We start from the raw sequence: 23,956 nt of genomic DNA, 5'->3' as shown, positions 1-23,956 counted from the left end.
TTCAGGCCACAAGTGATAAAACTTTAGGGGTTCAGATCAACAGGGACTGGGAGGAAAACTGACAAAAATAGAAATAAAGATTTATAGACATGAGGCTATTCAAAGAAGACCAAGCCCTGCCAGGCACTGAGAAATCAAATTGATGACCAGAAAATAAGATCAGCTTAAGAAATATGAGGTTGGTAGGGCCTCCTGAGACCCAGACGGGAGACCCTGAGATTTATTTTTAGCAGATTATGAAGGATCTGGGAATGGATCACTCTGAAATCCTTTTACACTACATCACAATGTGTCACATATTCCTTGAGAAACTCAATTACCAAACGTCCCGGACAACATGAGTGGCTCTTGTTGAAGTGAGAAGAACTTTGAAAGTGGCATGAAATGCTACATTGGCTTTCAGGGTTCAGGGAAGTATTTCATAAGTAGCCTAAACCTTGATTTTCCTCAGCGCCAGAAATTCATATCTATAAACAAGTATTCATTATCTGAGAAAGGTAACTAAGTAGGTAAAAAAAAAAAAGGTTTAAGATTTTCTTGAGCCCTTAAAGTGAGCACAGACATGCATTTTACTTGTAATTATCTAAGGTCCCTTCTTTTTTAGTCTATCCTTCCTCAGCCTTAATTCACCTGGCAGAGATGCTTAGGAACTACTCCACAGTGAACAAGTGCAGGAGATGTATGTATTGAAGGACTGCTTACGAAGGGAAGCAGAGGTTTTTTTGTTTGTTTTTGTTTTTGTTTTTTAAGGGATTGAACAAAATAGAATTTTTGAAATAAGTATTAGAGAAAAGAAACTAATTCACTCTAAGAGCAGTAATGTGCTGGAATAAATTAACACAACGACAGATGCCTCTCCTTCAAACTGAATTTCTTGAAGGGGTAATAACAGTAGGTAACATTGAAATTCAAAATTTGGTATGTGATGGGAACTATTCTGCTTTTGACATAGAGACTTTCATTATATCCACTCAGCAGATGAGGAAAGAGATCTAAAGAGAGGATACCCCTCCAGGTCTGAACTGAGCCAGGCTTCGCCAGGCAGTGCCGCTTCTGGGCCTTTAACAACTACACTGTACTGCCGCCGAAACACATACTTCCTCCTCTTGATAAAAACAGACTGGAGACTATGAATTGTAATAGACATAGGTGCTGAAATGTGCTGTGCTCTTAACTATTTTCTAAGCTTTGTCTCTGCTACGTTGTTTCACTCTTGAAACAGCTCTCAGAGGCAGTTACAGTCATTACCTCTGTTTGACAGAGGATGGACCCGAGCTCCTGTGAGGTTAAGTAACTTAACCAGCAGTTTTCCATTTTGAACTTACGTAAGCATCACCTTGAAAGTTCATTAAACACAGCTTCCTGGGCCTGCACTGTGGAGCATCTGAGTCAATGGGCCCAGGGTATGGCCGAGAATTTGCTAATGCTACTTGCTGGTCAGAGCGCCACACTTCAGGAACTACTGCTCTAGGTAATACTGTTAGCAACTGAACCCAGACAGTCTACATTCTGAGACTTTAATTTAACCAACATATGCGCCTGTGGAAGTTTTGTGATGCTTACTTAGCCTGTATTGGTTGATGTACCCCATCTAGACTTGAACATCTGTCAGCTGATTCCTACATCATTCCTCAGCCCTCCCTGGGGCTCCACCACGTTATCATCCTTTCTAGTTCCTTTGGCTCTAGAAATGATCAATCTTACCATCTCTGGATGGCCTGGGTACCTCAGCATTGTTCCTTTGTCACTGCTCTGCCTTGAAATATGTTAGTTTGAGCCATCCTTTTCCTGCAGAGACCCCAATTTACAGCAGTAATCCCTGCTTTACGTTTTTTTGTAATGTTTACGTAAGTTAATATATGTAAAATGCGTAGAACTCTGCCTCATTTGTAGTAAACCTCGCATAAATTTTAGTAATTTCTCCATCTAAAACATGTAAACAGTAAGGCTTCTCTTCTGTGGACCAAAGATGCAGTCACTAAATTGTTTCGCAGAGTTGCTGGCATGTAGTTGGTACCCTACGCTATTACTCTTGCTAGAGGGTTTAATCAATTACATGTACACAGGGTTAGTTTGAGCTTTTTAGCAAGATGATAAATTCAAAGCAGAACCGTGAAGGAAAGAAAGTGCTTGTTTCACCAAGCAAATGTATGTTGGTTCCTAGAACCAGCATGTGAATGGCAATTACGTTGAGTGGACTTGGTTTTGTTCCTGGGGGTGCCTGAGACCTTGCTGGTGTGGAAGAAAAATGACTAACCCAACTCACAAAACTCAGACTTGCCGCAGACTCATTTGCATGGGGGCAGAAATGAGGGATGATGCACAAAGAAAAGCACAAAGCTACCCGTGATCAAAGTGCAAAGAAAGGGGGTGATCGTCAAACTTATCCCGTTACCAGAAGGCAATTGGAAGGGAGAGGAATTAGAGTTTAAAATAGTACCACCTTGACAGTTAGGGTTGATTTCCTAGAACATCATTTTTCACATGATGCAAACGTAGTTACTAGAATAGCTGCCTCAGGAGGACCAGCCTCTGAGCCCCAAAACTCATGCAGGCAACATGCCTGCCTAGAACTGATGAAGCCAGGAGGACCAACTCTCAGCGCCAGAGGATGGAGAGGAGCCAGTCCAGCAATGAGAAGCAGAGAAGGCAACTAAATAAAGGCCAAGGAGGGAAGCCTTGCAATAACAGTCAGTTACTCTCAGATGTGTCAGAGCAGAAGGAAATTGTGTTTAACATCTAGGTGTTGAAAGGGTCAGAAGTTCCTGTCTTTGAAGGTTAGATGTGTTAAAGGGCACAGCCCAGTGGGGACTTAGGTTGGAATCTGTTATGGGTTGGATCAGGTCCTTCCAAATTCCATGAGTTGAAATCCTAACCTCCAGGATCTCAGAATGGGACAAGAGTATGGTATGATCTTTATAGAGGAAATTAAGTTAAAATGAGGTCATGAGGGTGATCCTTAATCCAAAATGACTGGTGTCTGTATACAAGAGGGGAATTTGGACACAGATACATACAGAGGGAGAATCCTATGTAAAGATGAAAGTAGAGATCTGAGTGATACTCCTGATACTGAGCATGACCCTGTGGGCCAGCCCTCCCCTAACCCCGCCTTTTGTTTATAGAAAAGCTCAGGCCTCCCTGAGTCCTAGAAGAGCAGGCTCAAGCAGCTGATGAGAGCGAGCCTGCAGGCACTGAGGGGTGGTGATGACTCTGACCACCTCTGTCAGCAATTAACTGAGATTACTGCTGTATTTCCCTTTAAAGCTTTCATGGCTGAACATAATCTTTGAACAGGGTTTTGGTGGGAGGATGCTGTTGCCCCCAGGGTCATACCCCTGCCCCTCCCGCAACTAGAAACCAATTTCTCTTATCTAAGTGTCAGGAGGAAACTGCAGAGAACAAGAACTGGTTATAACCAAAGCCAAGGATGGTGGAGGATTTGACTTTCAGTGGACCTTGAGCCTCATTAGACACTCATTGTAATGTATTAATACAACTTAATAACTAAGACAAACAACCCAATCCAAAAATGGGCAGAAGTCTCTTTTAAGTGGCAATGGACATGTTTGTAAAAAAGCAGAGAATTAATAGTTAATACACAAGGATAATTGATTTGGAAAATGTATTTTGCAACTATTTTATCAGATTCAATGAAGTGTGCAAGTCACCTTTAAATTAGAGTTGCTTATCTAATGTATTCCCATAAGAAATTCATTCATGTACATTGAATTATTTCTAAAGATCTTAAGGGTAAAAAAGTCACATGTCTTATCAGTCACACAGGGATAAGGAGAGACAGGGAGAGTATACTAAAAAAGGAAAATTGTAATCTTCAAACAAAAGTGGCCATGAGAGAAGCAGAACTGAATACAAGTGCTTTGCACAAAGACAAGCAGATGGAATTAATAGACACTCCAGACACCTGATAAAATAAATGGCTGACACCACACAGTAACTTCTCCCTGTCACCACTGCTTCCTCTCTTAGCCCTTTGAACATGACACATCTGTCCATTTAAGAAAAAAATACAGTTCTAATATACATTACATTTGTATGGAAAATAATATTATGTTCCTGTTTCTGTATGTGAAAGCAGTGGCTAAATGATACTTCTTTGAGAAGGCACCTACACACACACACACTCACCCACACACACCCCTCAGGAATGTTGAAACACAAGAGACACTTGGAATTTAATGTGAGTTAATTGGGAAAATTATCTAGAACAATCATGGACTCCCACTGAAAATCATTTATATGCAAAAATATTTGTAGATGTGCACAATCTATAATGGCTAAACCCTATTCTGAATACTTTTTAATATATACAAGTTAGGATATTTTATTCAGCCTCCTACTGGGATCTGCACTGCACTCGTATAGTAGACATCCAGAAAGAAAATGTTCAGTGGCCACTCACTATTCCTATAATGAGATTAAATTCTGGTGACAAAGCAATACATTAGTGACACTCTTCTAAGCAAAAAGAGTCTATTTAAAACTCATCTACTCATAATCAAAAAGCAACTGGCATGGCTATAGGGATGTGGATTGAAACTCACTAGTGTCCCTTCAATGGAATAAGAATAGAAAGTTAGGGGAAAACAGCAGCTTCCAGGATAGCGTTTACATGAACTGGAGTAAAAATGTGCTTCACTGAAAGCAGTACAAGCAAGTTTGAGTCTTTAGAGAAGAGAAACTGTAAAGAGAGAACTTGGCCATCAGGCTTGAGTAAAGCAGGCTAGCATTTGTTACAGGAACTAGGATATTTCGTGATTTTAAAAATAAGGAAAAGTGTTTTACTGTTCACTAAACATCCTAACCCATACCACTTCCAGAATCCACTAATGCTCCCAAACTGTCCCTGAAGTAAATCAGGAATATGTTTCATACAAAAGGAAGGAGGGCACCCAAGTCCTCTCAGGTCGTAGATTTTCCCAGTAGCCAAGAAAGTATTGTCCTTTCATTTATCCAATTACCAAATCTATTGCAAAAAGACTGGGAATATGGATGCAAAAGGAAGAAGATAACAGTAGTATTTGTCCATTTCAACTTAAATTTTTATGCAAAAATCAAAATTTTTCTAATAAAGAACATGGATAATTAACAGAACACTTCAAACACTTTGCCTTCTCTTCTGATTCCCAGTGCTCCCAGTCCATAATGGTATCAGAAGAGCTGCCATCTAAAGATCTAAATTTCAAAAGAAATATTATATCCAAGAGTGCTCGTGAAATAAAATGGTGATAGTGACCTGAGTGGCTTGTTCTTGAGTGAGAAGTTGTAAGAGAGAGGTGGAAAACATATCTGTTAATTTCATTTAACAGTTATTAAAGCATTTTCAACTAATTACTTCATGACATCCTTACAACGATGCTGAGCTAATAAACAAGTGTTATCACTATTTTAAAGGCAAGGGAACTCAGACTGTGAGGTTAAATGAAATGACCAAGGCTGAAGATTTTTGTTTTTGCCTTTATTTTTGTTTTTGTTTTTGGCAATATGTGCCATCAACCAAGATTTAGTACTCTCTTGAGTGTTGTTTTATTTATAATTATACAAAACAAATCCTCCTTCTCTACCTCTTTTGTCAAATGAAATCACCAAGATATTGGTATATAATCCTTTTCTATTAAAACTCAGAAGATACTATTCCTTTGTTTTCAAACATGTCACACTAGTGATCAAAGTGTAGTGCCCATTAATAACTTGTATGCTTATCGGAGACATGCCATATTTCTCTGGAAACTTTTTACAATATTTTGTATTTTCTTGTCTTTGTGCTTGAAAAGTTCAGAAAGTTTCATCAATATGTGGGACTTTATTTATTCTACAGGTCCCTGGAGGATCATATGATCTAAAGATTTTTGTCTTTCTTCAACTATGAGACATTAATTCAATTATTTCTTATAAAATATTCCCCTCAATTTTTCTGATATTTTATCTTCTATAACAAAGATTTCATCCTCTATTATTCAGTCTTTCATTCTGCCAGATCTCTCTCTCTCCCTCTCCTCGCCTTTCTCTCCTTTCACTTTCTTCCTCTGTATGTGCGTGTGTGTTTTAATTTCAAAGGACTCCCTGGTTTCTGAATGTTACCTTTCAGAGCATTTGATTCTGATTTTATGCATTTGTCTGTGTATACCAATTTAAATTTTTAAAATCCCTGTTACTTCCTGAATTACATTTGTAGTATTTGGTTTTTAGGTCAGCAGTTCTGTTATTCTTTCTCTTCTTTATGTTGAAATCAGCATTTCATTTGTCTAATTATCCTTGACTTTTCATTTATATTCAAAGAATTAGAGATTGGGTTAATTTAAATAACAGTTATGCATTTCCTCCCTTGCTGTGTATACAAGTTTCTTTCCCTAATGAACTACACACCAAAATGGAAAGTTTAGCAAGATCTGCTATAAAAAAGGGTGTAGTCGGTCAGTTACTAGGTTCTGCTCCATGGCTAAGTGGTCAGGACATTAGCTGGAAAGCCACAGATGCCAGGGTAGGCAGGATTATAATTAAAGTTGGAAACAGCCAAATCTACAGCCCTATATCTCCTTTAAGTAAGACTCTAAATTTCAGTTCACATTTCAAACTATTTTTAAAAGGAAACTAAATACAGCTATGATAGTTAGACTTTCCATGTCTATAATTCTGTTTCTTCAGATATTGATTGGTAAATACCTTAGGAATCAGTAATCCTTTCAAAACCCATTCAGTTACTCTATAGTTTTGTGTATAATTATGCTCTCAATGAAAAAAAAATGAGTGATTTCAGAAAAGTTTCAGTGTTGAGGTAGACTTTTCCCAATTTCATATGTAGATTTTATATTGAATTTTATATTCTTGAAAGACGATTATGGCAGGAGCCTCAGGCTAGTGCGATTAACCACAAAGCAGCTAATATCAAGACCGTGGTTGCTTCAGTGCAAAGGATTAAAACCACAGAGTGGTGTTTGGGAAGGGAGAATGATATATAGCCAAGAACAAAACTGAAACCTAGGAGGAAGACCACGTAAATATTGAATAGTTCAGGGCACATGGATTTGAAGGAGAAGTGTAGCATCTGCTAAAAGGAATTCCAAGTATATGCAGTTGTCTGATGGACCGTGTGTAATATGGGAGGATGCTGTATGACAAGAAAGAAAGTGAAGGTGGGAGTGAGCCATGCAGAAAGCAGGGAGAATTGGGTTACCTGCAAGGGACCTCTGTAGGTGGCTAAATGAGGGTTGACTGGGGATGTGCAGTTTGGGTGACCTCCTAAGACAGATTAGAAAAAAAGCTTTTTTAAAACAGTGGCAGCATGAGTATTTCCATTGCTGACATATCCTCTTCATGAGAGACCCCATCAACCATGGGATGTGGTTGGGAGTGTCACGGTGGGAGGGGAACTGGAGATGCAACAGGCTTTTCTATGACAAAATACATGTAATAGCTACATGATACTAGTTGCTTGTGAAGGTGAATTAAAGACATTTCTGAGTAAAACGATTATGAGGCTCCATCTCTGATGAAAGAACTTTCTCAAAACAGTATTTTAAAAACAGGAGATGTGAAGTTCATTGCCTTTGAGATTTACTGGCCACACATGGGCAGAAGGCAGGGTTTTTAGCTTTACCCCCATATTGTGAAAAAGATCTTAGTCAATTCATAGCACAGAGCAAACACATGCCGAAGTCAGTGCAGAACAGTCAGTAAATAAAAGGGGCAGCTTGAAAGAATCGCATTCAGAAGTGAAATCACAAGATAAGCTTTCATCAGGAATCCAGAAAACAGTCTTCACAGTCCAGATCACGTGGGAATCACCCGAGCACATGATCACCAGAAATAAAGCAGAAAGTCCTGGCTGCCCTTTCTGAACAGCAATCACAGGACTCAGATGCCAGCCTCCAAAAGACCGCTCACTAGCAACGGGATCTGACTCATTGGCAGGCTTTTGAAATAGTTTCCCAGGCAGCTTTGAAGTTACCTCTAAGTCAGTTATGTGATTAGATTCTTCAGGGAGCCAGGGTTTGCCCTGTACCATATCTTTGGACAGTGACGCTTCTCATGACGACAGGTAACTATGCAGTTCCCATCAGTTTGGGCTGTCAGTTTTCCAAGAGTGAATATCTGTTTTGCTAAACTAAGTAAATAATCACAATCAGTTTTCCAGAGTACACTTGCCTAAGCAGAAAATCCTGAGTGGCCAGAGAAAACAGGCTTATTATGTTTTCATTCTGGATGCCTGGTCTTTCTTCCTGATCCCCATTCCTATTTTGGAGTTTCCAAAGATCCTTCTTCATCTTCTCTTACCCTGAGTAACCCACCACTTCCTCTTGGATATTTCTAAAATTGTATTTTATGGTAGAAATAGGGAGAAAAAAATTCAGAAGAAAGGAAGATTAAGAATGGTCATTGGAAATGTCTTCCTAGTTTATATCATCATGGATGTTTTACCAGTGCATGGGACTTAAAGACAGACATGGTTAAACATTAAGTTTGGGATTAAGATATACATACTATTATATATAAAATAGATAAACAACAAAAACCTACTGTGTAGCACAGGGAACTATATTCAGTATCTTGTAATGACCTATAATGGAAAAGAATCTGAAGAAGAATATGTGTGTGTGTGTGTGTGTATATATATATATATATATATATATAAAACTGAATCACTTTGTTATACATCTGAAAGTAATGCAACATTGTAAATTAACTATAGTTCAATTTTTAAAAGTTTAAATCACATAAAATTAAGGAAATCAATAAACAACCCTTCTTGGTAAGGATGCTAACCAGTGAAATGAGGTCCCTCGGGTCTACATTTCCCTTTGCTCTCATACCTGTACACATGGGAAATAAACGTCTCTTCTTCAGGAAGACACTGAGTTGTTCCATGGGAACTTGATCTCTCGTCTATTTTGTTAGAACTATAAATGACAATGTTTGAGTTGTGTTCTAATAACTTACAAGGGGGACACCAGAGCTTTGCCAAAGAAACAAGATCTTATTGGTACCTGAATGAATATTTGATACCACATGTGGTTTTCTATCCTGTCCTCATAAGCTGTTTCCTAGTCCATTTTATATAATCCATAGGTAGTTTTCTGCCTTGCTGTTAATGTGTCAGTGTGAACATTTAATATAATGTAATATTAAATGTGAATATACATATATATACACACACACACTTTTTAAAATTTAGAGTAGATTCAATCGAGTCTATTTTGTCATTTACTCAGGGCCCTAAGAGAACCAAACTTATACATGTATTATTCTAATGATATTCAGTGAAAGTGTGATGCATCTTATTTTAAAGAACTTAAAAGCAATGCCAAATAATATTTTTAGGATATAAGTCACATTGCTTATTTTTGGCCCATTGTGACAAATTGAAAAGAATGCACTAAGGCTGCGTATGATAAAACACTTCCTTAGAGTCTCACATTGATAACATAATTAATTTAATGTTGATTTTATTAGTAAAAATGTTCTTCCCTACCTCCAAAAAGCCTTTCTACATTTCAATGACAGTGCATATTTGATTTATTATAGTATAGGGCACTGTGAAGTTAGAAACAAAATAATAGCATGTCATCTCTCTCCAGCTCTTTCTACAACAGCACAATGTGGCTTTTATTTTTTTTCTGGTATTTTGCTCTCTATTCCCATCTGGCAACAAAGGTCTGCCTAGTTAGAGCAGAGGTTGTTTTCACTGGGTCCAAGGATGGGAGCAGGTGTGTCAACCTCAGAACCCTTCTTCCTTAGCCAAGGGTACCGAGAAAATTACAAATGAGACAGACTTGCTCTTCAGCCAGGGGAGACAGTACTCATCAATCTTAACCATCAGACCATCCCCTGTTAGGGTTTTCAGCCAACTTGAGAGAAGGTTAAACAGATTTTTTTCCCATTTTCTTTTTTTCCTTCCTTTTATTAGTTTTGCTGGTATTGTAAGAAAAAATAGGGAGGGATTTTAAATAGATCTTTTATTCAGCAAATCTACTTTATGACTCCCAAAGTAAAGTTTTCAGCACTGTAATTGACTGGAGAAATTAACAAAGGAATATTTAATGTGTGAACTCTTAAGATAGGTTTAACTTGTTTCTTTTAGAAAACTTTTTTATCATTTGACTGAAAGGGAGACCTGGAAGTTGTCCTCTTTGAAGAGCACAAGGTACAGATATCTGACCCAGTATTTCAACATAGTATATTCGTATTGACTTTCAAAAACCAGAATATTTAAATGCAAGGTAGTAAAATAAGAGCAGGAATGTTACAGTTTGGAAGTGTGGGGAAGTCATTTTCTTTCATCTTTAAAAGTAGAATTCCATCTCATTTGTGTGGTGGCAACTTTAACTGCAAATGTCTGAATAAAATCATGTTCATTTCCTCCACTTCCATTCTGCCCAATTTGCTTTTACCACTTTCCATTACAGAACTTACTTATTTTTAAGTACAGTTAGGGCTCCAAGCTGCTCAATTGTATCCAAACTTTGATAAATAAGTAAAAACTCATTATCTTTGGTATTAATATCAAAAATTGATACACTGCTTTACTTTTTCATCTTTCACAGAACCATGTCATTTGAGCTTCACGTAGGGCACCCAGGGGAAAGGATTATTATCTGAGTCTTACAGATGTGGCATTCCAGGTTCAGAGAGATTAGGTGACTTTCCCAAGCTAGGAAGTGATACTGCCGGCATCTGATGCTTTTTAGATCTAAAGCCAGAGATCTCTAAGCAGTGTGTTCCAACAGTTTGATCTCTTTAGCTTTTCTGCTGCCAAGCAGGGTTTAGGAGCCACTAATCATCTAACTAGTTGCCTCTAGCTGTGAGAAGCCTCATTCGTGACACCTGTGGGCCATACAACATGGTCATTTTTCATGCGCCCTATGATAGGAAAATAGTAAGGAAATACTGCTACACAGTCAGTGTTCCCCAAAAACATTTACCCACATAGTTTAAATTTTATTCTAAATACATTCTAAGACTGGTTTATTATAATTTTATCATGTAAACTCACCTAAATTTCTTTCTTCAAACTACATACCAGTCCCTTACCAGATATCTCTTACTATTTTTCAAGAAGAGAACAGATAAAAGAATGTATGTATGTGTATGTCTGGGAGAGATACATAAATTAAATATATAGGCATACCTCAATTTATTGGGCTTCACTTTATTGCATATTGTAGATGTGCTTTTTTTTTTCTTTCTTTTTTTTTTTTAAATTGAAGGTTTATGACAACCATGCATCAAGCAAGTGGCTTGGCGCTGTTTGTACAGCAGCATTTGCTCACTTTTTATCTCTTTGTCACATTTCACTAATTCTTGCAGTATTTTGAACTTTTTGTATTATGGTGATCAGTGATCTTCAATGTTACTGTTGCATAAAAGATTATGAGTCACTGAAGCCTCAAATGAGGGTTGGCATTTTTTAAGTGACAAAGTATTTTTTAATTAAGGTACCTACATAGTTTTTCTAGACATAATGCTATTGCACACTAAATAGACTACAATATAGTGCAAACCTAACTTCTACATGCACTGGGAAACCAAAAAATTTGTATGCCTGTTGATTTTAATATTTGCTTTATTGCAGTGCTCTGGAACTGACTTCACAATATCTTTGAGGTATGCCTATAGATATAAACCATGTTGGTTGCTCAGAATCTGAATGTGTTCAATTAATTGGCCATTTTCTTATTAAGTTGAAGTCCAACATATCTCTGGAAGTTACGATGGTAATTTAGGCTCTTCCCCACTGAATAAAAGTAAGCAGAACTTACTTTTGAAAGCTGATTTGCCATTTAATTTACCAGGTGCCTTGATGTATGTTTTCTGTTTTGATTTCTCACAACAGTTTTGTGAATTAGCTATTATGATTCCTGAATTTCAAAGCAGAAAGTGTTTGTGAGACATAATTTCTTCTCCAGTTGCTTTAAACTCATGTCTCAGCCTACAACTTATAGAAGTTCTGAGTGGCAATCCTGACCCACCATGTCTCTTCTGTCAAACTGATTCTTCCACAAATGATTAATACTTGGTGCCCTTTGTAGTAACCCATGAAATTCTTGAGGTATTTTTTGTTTTCTTTTTTCTTTGAGGTATCCTGAGACTCAACAAGTTGCCCTGTTCTCCCTAGCCAGGGTCATTAATTCCAGCCCTCTCTCCACACCTTCTGATCTTCATACCCATAAATAGTTTTTAAATGAATTACAGTTTCAATGTAAAGATAGCTTAATACCACAGAGCTATTAGGAGACATAATTTCTACCAAGGGAAGAAGATGGTTATTTCATTATAGAAAGTCTTCTAATTGTTGTCTCTCGACTTGCAGTGCATTTGCTAATGGCCGTCCTTAATATGCGAGGGTAATAAGCTCACAGCAGTGGAGGAGGAGCTTCAGTGGGAACTGTGCAGCTAGAAAATCACATGACCAGAATAGATCAGAACCCCAGACTGCTTTATCTACTGCTGGAACTTTCTGACTTGCAGCAAAAATAGTACCAATATTTGCTCCACCGCCCCAAAGTCACACTCAATCCCCCTTCTCAAATAAATATGTCATATTATAAAACCTCTTCAGAGCCCCACAGCTCACACAAGGTTCTTTCAAAAAGACAGATGACCCTCTGCCCCATGGAGACAGATTTCACTGACTGACTCAATGTAAGTTTTGGACAGAGTGTTCTGTGATGAATTTCAGTAACAACAGTTATTCTGCTGCTCACAAGCTTAATAGCCAGATAGCAGTGAGCAGCCTTGACACCAAATTCCTAGCCTTAGGTTCAGCAGTCTGGACAGCAGTCTATTTGAATGTCTGACAGACATCTTCTCCGCCTTAGTGCTTGAGTAGTAGCGGATCATTAACTTCAGAATCGTCAGCCTGACAAACAAGGGAAACTATCATCTGAAGAGAGCTTGAGATTTGGGATAGCTTGCTTTTCATGTTGGTTAAAGACTTTTAGGAGTATATATTCTTTTCTTTTTGTATATATATGTTTTTATTGAAGTATACTCAGTTTACAGTGTTGTGTCAGTTTTCATTCTTTTTCACCATAACTTACTATAAAATATTGAATATAGTTCCCTGTGCTATACAGTAGAAACTTGTTTGTCTGTTTTATATATAGTAGTCAGTATCTGCAAATCTCAAACTCTTAATTTATCCCTTCCTATCCCCTCCCCTTCATAACCATAAGTTTCTTTTCTATGTCTGTGAGTCTGTTTCTGTTTTGTGAATAAGTTCATTTGTCTTTTTCTTTAGATTCCACGTGTAAGTGATATCATATGGTATTTTTCTTTCTCTTTCTGGCTTACTTCACTTAGAATGACGATCTCCGGGTCCATCCATGTTGCTCCAAATGGCATTATTTTATACTTTTTCAGGTTGTATTCCTAACTGACCATTCTACTAAAGATGTTAACCACAATGACTTAAAAACAACAGTATCAAGTTGGTTCTTTAACCAAAATGTCTTTCTTCCTGGACAAAAGTCAAAACTCTGCCATCTTCATAAGCCTGTAAGTTTCTTCAGTGCTCCCAGACTCAGTGTTAGATACCCTTCCGCACTGTGTTCCACCAGACCCGCCATCACAGAAAGTAGTGGGAAGAGGAGAGGAGTCAGTGTTTACAAAACATTTTCCTGTTTTATCCATCCATCCGTCTGTCCATTCATTTATTCATTCAATCATCAGTATTTATTCAACATCTGCTGGTCATGTACAGAAATTGTTTTGGCCTTGTAGCAAGCATATATCAATATTGAAAATAATACTGAGATTAAATATTGTAAAAGTATTGGCATATGTGCTAGATGTACCAATTTATGTAACTTATTACTGCCATTGGTGACCTTTAAATAATGGTAATTGAATAGGATACTGCTTGATTAGGGCCACTGTATAATTTTCCAACAGTTAGTTTTCATCAGTTTATTATGTTGTTACTGTTTCAAAGCTGGAGGTGAAGTAGTATCCTGGCTCACCATTTGTAAACAAGTATTCATGTCACTGTCACTAAGTTGTTCAGCTGCAGTAATGAGTCAAAGATCAATTAAGCACAGCCTCATGATGGATCAGGGCACAACGATTTTTTTTTCTCCAATCCGTTTGAATTTAGAAAGAGACAGCTTGGTTTAATCTGTCTTCTGAAATGCAAGGTCAGCAGACTGGAGGATATTGGCTGTCACTCTTTTTGACATCTTCAATCAGTCAACCTTGACTGGCCATGCGGTTGGACTTGGGAGTTACAAAATGGTGTTTCTTGCCTCTTCTACTAATGCTCTAGATGAAAGTAAAACGCATCTTGATTTCAAATTTTAAACAAATGGTGAAGTTTAGTTTTCATGTATTGTTCAAGCCAGATATGTAAGACACACAAACTCAAGAAGTTAAAATATATTTCAGTGAAGAGCTAGATTGTTTTACTTGCCTTTGAAAATAGAATTAAATTGAAAAATGACCAATTCAAAAATAAGTTTAAAAATATGTATCTCACAGAATCCTTTATTTTGTACCCAAACATCATATGTATATCTAAAGGGAAAATGAATTCTTGCTAATGAGGTGAAATAGAAAAATAGCTTGTAGCTCACGTTTTCCCTAATGATCATAAAAATGATTTGCATTTCAGTGATTGAAATATACATGTTTATGAGACGAGCTCTAGGTTTAAATGAGGCCCAGACAATCTGTCTGCAAAGACAAAGCCAAACAGAACAGTCCACAATATTTAGGATCATGTTCATACAATATCCAGAATTAGAAATTGGTCACTTTGTTGAAGTCGGTGTGTCGGGGTGGGGAGAGTGGGTCTAAGACGGATTCTTTGTTTTATTTCATGATGTTTTCCTCGCATGCCCAGACTGGTTGTGTGGAATGGTTATACAACTTACCACTGAGCGTAACAGCATCATCTCCTCCTGCTTGCTCCCTCTCCCCATCCCTGATGTTTTTTCAATGGGCATGGCCTTGGTCTTGGCCTTGGCATAGTTCATGTTAACATTACTCACCAATATATTCTCTTTGAGTAAGTTGACTTTCTTTTGCTTGAAACATCTGGTTGAGGGAACTATTTACTTACCCACATTTTTACAGGGTAATTGTCATAGGAAAAAAATCACTTTTGACTGTGATGCTAAGAAGGATTGAGCTGTCAGGCTATGGTCAGTGCTAAAAAAGGTGAATGGAAAACACTCTGGCATTATTAGATATCAATATGGAGTTAAAAACACCAATCTCTCTCTGGAGTAAAACATAAAGCAATCAAGAGGTCCAAGTGAGGATAACCAGAGTGAGGAAACACTGGGAAGTAAAGTCAGAGCCACTTAAAAGTCATTGAGGGTAGCTACGGAAGTTGAGGAAATTTAAGAGGAAGAGAGGTGGGTTGTCTGCTCAGAGGAGGCAGCCAGAGAGCCCTGACTCCAGTAATCTTGGGGTTCACTGACTGAGGCTTGTAAATTACTTCTTGGACATTCCAGATCCCTTTGAATCTATGAGCCTATGGCCCCATAAATTATGACTGTCTCGTAAAGGAGACAGAGAACAATAAGATCTCTCCCAACATTGTCTGCAGGTTGGCTATCAAATGGCCCTCTTTCAAATTACCAGCCACTGATTGTACTCACTAAATTACTAAACATATTAAAAACTTGTGCTGAGTTTGGCAGGATAAACCATGGACTTGGGTATATATGCTTCTTCAGTGGAAAATTCGATATTGTTACAAAAGTGAGAGTACTAGTGGGAGTGCACCAATGAGGTGAAATAGAGAGGGAGATAGGGAAAATGCCTTTTGTAAGTCCAAGAGCTTATGATACAGCGTGGAAGGCAGACAGACTGCTACTAGTACAGTGATCACACCATCTCACGTGGTAATTTCAACTGGGACATATACAAAGGGCGCCTACTTACTGTAAGTAGAATGAAACACTGCACTCAATAACATCAAAGACATATTGTGGATAAGAATAAAACATGATAACATGGGGTAGATGTCATGAGAGACATATTCTTGGATATTCATAGAAGGAAGACAGCACTCTTCATCAGAGAATCAGAGAGGCTGGTTTATAAAAGACAGTTCAAAAGTATGATGTGTAAAGAGGTGTAAAGGCTAGATGAGGCAGAATGTGTTTACAGATGGTGGTAGTTAGTTTGGAGCACAGAATAGGTGTTGATAAAAAGGAGATATGGATAAAATTAAAAGTAGGAGGAATTAATATCTGTTGTGAATCTGTGATATTTTGGCCATGGTGTTTTGAAATTTACTTATATGACTTTATCTTCACAACCACACTAAGATGGTGAGTGTTATTATCATCAGTTTAGAGGTAAAGAAATTGAGATCCAGGCAATTATAATTTGATTTAGATCATAGATCACACAGAAAATAAGTAGGAAAACCAGAATTTGAACCAATGATACTGGATTCTTTCCACTACAGACAGTATGATTCAGTAAGAAACATTTTTTGGTAAAAACGTTTTCTTAGGTTGGGTTTCCTAAAAACAAAAACTGAGTGGTGTGTGTGGTTGAAGTCATTTACTAAGGAGAAACCTGTAGGGAAGAGAGGGAGGCAACAGCAGTGAGTAGGGGAAGAAACTGGGTTAAAAGATAAAGTCAGAGTCAGAGTCTAGACACAGCCTGTTCGCATGTGGATCTCCGGAGAGTGGATTCGACCTCAGAATTGTGCTGACTTGAGACAAAGTGGCTGGTCTTTTACACCCGCTTCCATAGAATCTCCCAGGAACCCCTGGGGGAGGGGATGCTTCTCAGTCTGGACTACGTGCAGATGTTCTCAGTGTGTGGTCCCCAAAACAGCATCACTTGGGAGCTTGTTAGAAATGATAGTTTCTTGGGCCTCAGCCTGGACCTACTGAATTAGAAAGTTTGGGGTGGTGCCAAGCAGCCTGTGGTTTAACAGGCTCCGGGTGATTCTGATCCACATTGAAGTCTGAGAACCACGGGCTGAGGGCAAGCCTCCAGAGAGAGCTGTGAGCCCTGAGCGGCTGATCCTCACTGTGTTGTCGTTTCAACTGCCCTGTGCAGGGATCAGAGTTAGCAGCCTCCACAGATGTTAAATGCCTTAGTTGTGTTACAGTAAGTCCTCCCTGTTGTATTAACCGCCGTTGTAGCCTCTGTCATCTTCGTAGTTTAGTATCTGCCCTGCACGCTCATGCTAGACAGGCCTCGTTCTGGAGAACCCAGCAGCACACCTAGATCCCCCAGCCTTGGCCTCCTGCCTTCCTCATCACCCCGCCCCCTCCTCCTCCTGTGGACTATTTTTCAAACATAAACCAATCGATCGAGAGCCCACTTTCCTAGCCCATTGGGCTGTGTCCCTTCAGGCCGCTACACACCGGTCCTGATAACCCCCAGGGCCAGGTACCAGGCAACCTGGGAGAGCCCCTTTGCCCCAGAGCCCCCTGAAATCTTTAAAACTAGCCAATCCTAAATCTACATACCCTCCATCATCTGTTTCTTCCAGAACAAGCCACGATTAAGAGCCTTATGCACAGTTCCTCTCCTTCCTTTGGCATCCTGACCGACCCAGCCTTTGGCGCTTCCCAGCGGCGTGGTGTGGCTCCTACTCTTGGGAACAGTGAGTAAATGTTTATTACTGTCTTAAAGGACAGTCGTTTTCCTGACCTGTTGGCTTTACTATACCTCACATTCCCATTAACATGCTATATATTTAATCTACTTGTAAGAGGTGCACATAAGATTCAGAATGTGGATTGAAGAGTCATCCCACAGCGTGTGTGAAGCCAGTTGGCAACCCACTTCCACAGATTTGAATTAAAATTTCAGTTTGGGGTGTTTAAAGGGAAAACATTCCAAACAGACGCTGTGTAAAATTCTAGCTCACATAATTTTCACAATGTGGGTCTCTTTTCCTTTTAAGCAAAGAGAAATTTCACTACAGAGGTAGGACAAATATTTGAGTTTTCCACATAAGACTTTACCTAGAAAAGAAATTGAACTTGCCCTCTCTGTGAGAATTTAAATAAACTTTTCCTTGATGTCATGCTTTGTTGCAACCATTCCTTTCATGCTCACATGCAAAGCACAGTCAAAATTTCTATTGTAAAAGCTGTAGTGTGCATGGTTTTGGTCAGAACGAGATAACAACAAATAATTCACTGTTTGCTTTCACAGTGATGATATATGTGCCAAGGCAGAAAGTTAAGATGACAAATATTCAAAATACTGAATGTAAAAAGAGTGTAATTTTATTAGAAAGCAATTTTCCTGCAATAAGTAACGTGACAGGCATTCTTTGGCATTGATTTGTATTGATTATTTCCGTGAGTTGTTCAGAGTCAGAAGCTGTACTTTATTATGTGTTGATTCTTGTTCATGAATGTATGTTTTGATTTTGAGTGAAGATATTTTATTTATCAAGGACTTAAATTCAAAAGTGAACAGCATCCCAGCTCTGGCGACCTTGTCTTTCAGGTATTCTCTGGTGTGCCAAATGGTGAAAATTGCAAGAGACACATTTATCTTCATCATGTGTGTTTGATAGCAGTTACTGAATTTTTTAAATTAAACAGTTTTCAGGGTATTTTAGAGTCCAAAATTTTCTGGCACATTTTCTGTCTTATGAATGATTTATTTGCAGGTCCAAAGCACCAGAGGCAATAAAGCTATGGCCCAAAAGATTCTTGCTCTGTATATAGATTAAAAGGTCGATCTCATGGGAGGTGCTTCTAACTCTCGGCACAGATGCCAAAGCCCTGTGGTGTGTGACAGGGACCACAGGCTGCATCACCTCCAATGGTCAGAGCTGGGCTGGACGCTGGCTGGCATCGTTCTCCCCTGTGAAATATCCCATGGCTAACAGAGTTTTCAGTTACGTGAGGATTATGAATCATTACCAGCATAATTCAGAACTGAATTCTGTCTATTTCCGATGTTAGCAGAACAATGGGAAGAAGAATGTTTGATTGTTTGCCAGAGTGGTTATCTTAGCATTCCATCTAGGGCAGTGAGAGCTTATCTTTACCATGCAAGCCTATCCCACGCGGTGATGATACAGCAGAAGGCTGTGTGCTGAGTTACATAGATCTGTTTATAAGGTTTAGTTTATACTTGGGGGGGGGGGCGGGAGTTAAAAATTGTCATTCAAAACCCACAGCATTTTAAATGCACTCTTCTCCCCAGCTTGTACAATTTTTAAACATAGAAAATTGCTTTCTGTTTTAGCACTTCCTGATTTACTGTTTCATCGCTCTGAACGAATTCAGTAGAACAGGATGATTGCGGTAAAATGTGAATAATGGTGATTACATTAGTAATAGTAGCCGTAATTTCATAAATGTTTGTGGGTGCCAAGTGTTCTAGGTGCTTCAGATATATATTTACTTAATTAATCCTCAGAGCAATCCCATTAGGTTCATTTTCCAGGGGTGCAGGAGTTGAGTTCATAATCCTGTGTATGGGACACTGGAATCAGATACACTGGCTTCAAATCCAGTGCCTAATCTGCTCCTGGCAAAGCAGGTGACCGTGGCCACATTAGTTGACCTCTAGCACACACTACTTGACCTTTAAATAGTTGACTATTTAAAGGATCCTTAAAGAGAAGGCTGTTTATAATGTGAATAATACCTCTGATATGGACTATTTCCTTTACTTCTGGAATGTCCCTTGATGGAGTTTCCTCCATCCATACCCACAGTTGCTTTTTGAGTCCATATCCTCGTGTATTTCTCCTAGACAAGCTCGTTCTTTTCCCTTGCCACCACTGATATTCTAGAGCAAACTGTACTGGCTCATGAGAACACATTTTTAAATATTCAGGAGTTCTGAAATCCAGTCATTAAACCACTGGCAGCTTGAAATCAGCCACAGTTGGAAGTGTTTACACCAGGAAAATCGGTAAACTCCACAAATCAGGGCTTTTTCCCACCCATGTCCTGCAGGAGATCCAGTTGACTGGCACATCAGCCTCCACGCTGCTAGCAGAGGAATGCTCAAAAATACGCATTTAATCACTTTTTGATAAACTTTCATTCACTTTCCAATTCCCAGTCAATTCCCGAAGTCCAGTCTACTTAGGGTTCCTTTTTATCGTTTTCATAACTTGAATGCAGTCAGTCTTTCTAGCCACTCCCCCTCCCACTTTTTGGTTCACACGTGTTTACAGTATATTATAGCAACCCTGGACCTCTTATACCCCAACATATCATGAACTCCGTGCCTCCATATTGTCATTTCATGCTGTGTTGGTCTGCCTAGATGTCCCTTCATATGATGTATACTAGGCATTTTATTTTTCCTTCAGTCTTTCATGGTTCAGCTTTGTTTTCTAATCTGTGTAACTTCTTAAAGCCCCTCTTACTCCAGGCCACGGACAGGGAGGGGGAATTTCTTTAACTGGTTTTCATAGCATGTGTGTAACTGTGCACATGGTGCTTATCACACTCACTTAACGTTTGCCTCGTTATCTAGCTGAGTATATTCAAGGTTTGAGATAATGAATGGTCTGTTACCTAGAGTACCGTAGGCGCTGGTCAAAGAAAAATTGCACCACAGGGTAGTAAACAAGCAGGGAAGATCTACTCAAGACTGACCTCAACTACCCTGAAACAAAAGGTAGGAGAGTTCATAAGCACTGGGCTGAGCTAGTGGAAAAGTATTAGGTGGTGTTGGAGAAGCAGGTTCGTGGATGTGAGTACTGCCCTCTGTTGCTGCTGATTGGAACTGTCCAAGCTGGGCTTCTGCCCTACCGTGGAGACTGGGAGGTAGAAAATCTGCTTCTGTGGTGATTACGTTTAGAAGAGAGTTTTCAGGTGTTTTATTTATAGTTTTTGTTCAGTTTTATTGAGATTATTGATATACTGTTTAAGTTTTATAGCATAATGACTTGATAAATGTGTATATTGTTAAAAAATGTGTTTTCTTTGGGAAAATGTCTACTTAGGTTCATTGCAATTTTTAATTTTTTTAAATTTTTGTTGCTATTGAGTTATATGAGTTCCTTATATATTTTGGATGTTAACCTCCTGAGCGGATCTGTGGTTTGTAAATATTTTCTCCCATTCTGTAGGCTGCCTTTTAATTTTCTTTTGCTGTGGAGAAGCTTTTTAGTTTGATGTGGTCCCACTTGTTTAATTTTGCTTGCGTTACTTGGGCTTTAGGTGTTATATCCAAAAGGTAATTTCCAAGACACATGTAAGGAAGCTTTTCCCCTGTTTTTTTCTAGATTACCACATAAGTTTAATTAATATATATTACCTCATATAATTACATTTTCCCTTGTGATAACTTTTTAGATCTTATCTCTTAGCAACTTCCAAATATAAATACAATATCGTTCACTATCGTCATCATGATATAAATTACATCCCCAGAACTTATTTTACTTAAGACTCTAAGTTTGTACATTTTGACCATCTTCAACCATTTCACCCACTTCCCCATCTTTTCACCATTCCAAACATATTTATGGCTAAAAGCATTTAATAGGGTAACTTTTTTATGTAGACTGTTTTAGTACTTTTATAAATGGTGACTGTCAATTGATGTTATGTAGGGGTATTTTCCTGTTGGTCTGCTGAAGAGCTGTGTGCAAATAAATATTTTATAAATAACATCATATTTTAAATGTAAGTAAAATAGTTGACTATTTAAAGGACCCTTTAAGGGAAGGTTTTTATATTGGTGATAATACCACAGAATTAAATGTTTTATAAAAATGTATTGTACTGATCACTCTTAAAAAATAACTGAGGTACCTTTGGTGTGCTGGGGATGTTCTGTTTCTTGATCTCAGTTCTGGTTACATAGGTGTATGTGAAAATCGGTTAAACTTTACCTGTATATGTGTACTTTTCTGAATATTTATTATGCTTCAATATGAAAAGAGATGGAAAAAAGTGACATGAAATTTAGAATTCAGGCCCTGGCTTATAGACCTAAGCAAGTCGCTTAACTTCTGTGTGTGTGTGTGTTTCTGGATGTGTAATGTAATGTCACTTACTTGATGTACTCATTGTTTAGAGCAAAAAGAATCATATATGTAAAATACAGTATATAAACTATAAGTTTTACAAAAATGTGAGTTATTATGAATATAATGTACATAATATTCCATCTTACTTAGGGTCTTACTTGCTCACACAGCCGTGTAGTGGAAAAAGGCTGATATGCTATGCAGTTTGTTTGTGCTCAACTCATTTATTTTATTTTTGCCTTTAGTAACAAATTATCATCTCTTGTCATATCGTAAGGATTTTATTTGGGGGAGGAGAAACTTATTTCTGATTTTCTTTAACATTTCATATAAAAACTTCCTAACATAGAACAAAGTTGGAAAAAAATTACAATAAACCTTGTACGTCTACCACCTAGATTTTCCCACTTTCCTCTTCTTTTTTTTAATACATAATTTTTACATAGAGTAAAACTAACCTATGTAAGTCTACAGTCTTGTGAGTTCTGACAAACACATTTGTATAACTACCACCATATGAGGGTGTATAATATTTCCATTACCCCAGAGGTCCCCAAGTGCCAGGCTGTAGTTATTCCCCATATCCTTCCCTGGCAACCTGGCAACCACTGATATGATTTCAGTCCCTATGGTTTTGACCTTTACAGATGTTATATAAATGGACTTTTTTAGTACGTGCCCTTTGAACTGACTTTTCTCATTTAAAATAATGCCCCTAAGGTTCATCAATGTTATTGTGTTTATTAGTAGTTATTTCTTTTTATTTGCTAAGTATCATGCCATTATTTAGCTGTATCATAATTTGTTTACCTCTTCACATTGGAATTCTCTCCCATTTTTGGCAATTATGAATAAAGCTGCTCAAAACATTCACCAGTAGGTTTTTGTATGGAAGAAACATATTGCTAGGGGTGGAATTTCTGAATTGTGTGATGATGTGTATGTAACTTCAAATGCCATTGCAAAACTATTTTCCAAAGTGATTGTATCATTTTGCATTCTCACGACAATGTATGAGGGCTCTAATTGCACCTCATCCTTGCTAGGACTTGGAATTTTCGGGGGTCATTATTTTTGCTTTGTTCTTTTATGATCATTCTAATAGATGTGTAGTGATGTGTCATTATGGTTTAATTTTCATTTCCATAATGATTAATGATATTGGGGAACTTCATGTTCTTATGCTTATTTGCTGTGTCTGTCCTAGAATGTCTGTGCAAGTTTATCCTTAAAAAAAAGATTTTAATGTTTATGTTCTCCTTGGCAAATTGTTAAAGTTCCTTATATTTTCTGTGTGCAAGTTTTTTTTTTTTAATCAGTATGTCTTGCAGTTATTTCTCTATTTTTTAATTTGCATTTATAATCATTTTCAGTCCAATTTATTTTTTCCTTCCTTCCATTTTCTCCTCTCTTTCTAATTTATTAAGGTGCAGGGTTAGATTTACTTTGAGATTTTTTTCTTGTTTTTAATATTAGCATATGATGTATAAACTCTCATTTAGGCAGTAGAGCTGCATCTCATACATTTTTATATGTATTTTTTGTTCAGTTCAAACTGTTAATTTCCTTTGTGACTTTGTCTTTGACACAATGTTATTAGCAAGTGAGTTTCTGACTTTCAGGTGTTTGGGGGAGTTTTCCAGATATCTTTTTGATATTTACTCTAGTTTATTCAGTTTGTCTCTAATTCCTTAAATCTGTTAAAGTTTATTTTAAGGTCTGTATTTCTATTCTTTTCATTTTACCATTATTGAGCACTCTTCTCTTTGTTTGGATCCAAGTTTTCATCTGTGATCCTATCTTTATGCTAAGAAACACCTTTAACATTTCTTGTAGTACAGTCTTTCTTGCAGTGAATGTTTCATGAGTGCTTGAAAATGTGTATTTAGCTGTTATTTGTTGAAGTGTTCAGTTAGATCAAGTTGATTGATGGAATTTTAGGTCATATATTGTTAATGTTTTCCTGTCTCTGGGAAAGAAGTGAAGTTTCTACCTGTAATT

The sequence above is a fragment of the Camelus bactrianus genome, chromosome 7 (assembly GCF_048773025.1).
Source record: "Camelus bactrianus isolate YW-2024 breed Bactrian camel chromosome 7, ASM4877302v1, whole genome shotgun sequence".
Classification (NCBI taxonomy): Eukaryota; Metazoa; Chordata; class Mammalia; order Artiodactyla; family Camelidae; genus Camelus; species Camelus bactrianus.
This window is presented reverse-complemented; position numbering follows the sequence as displayed.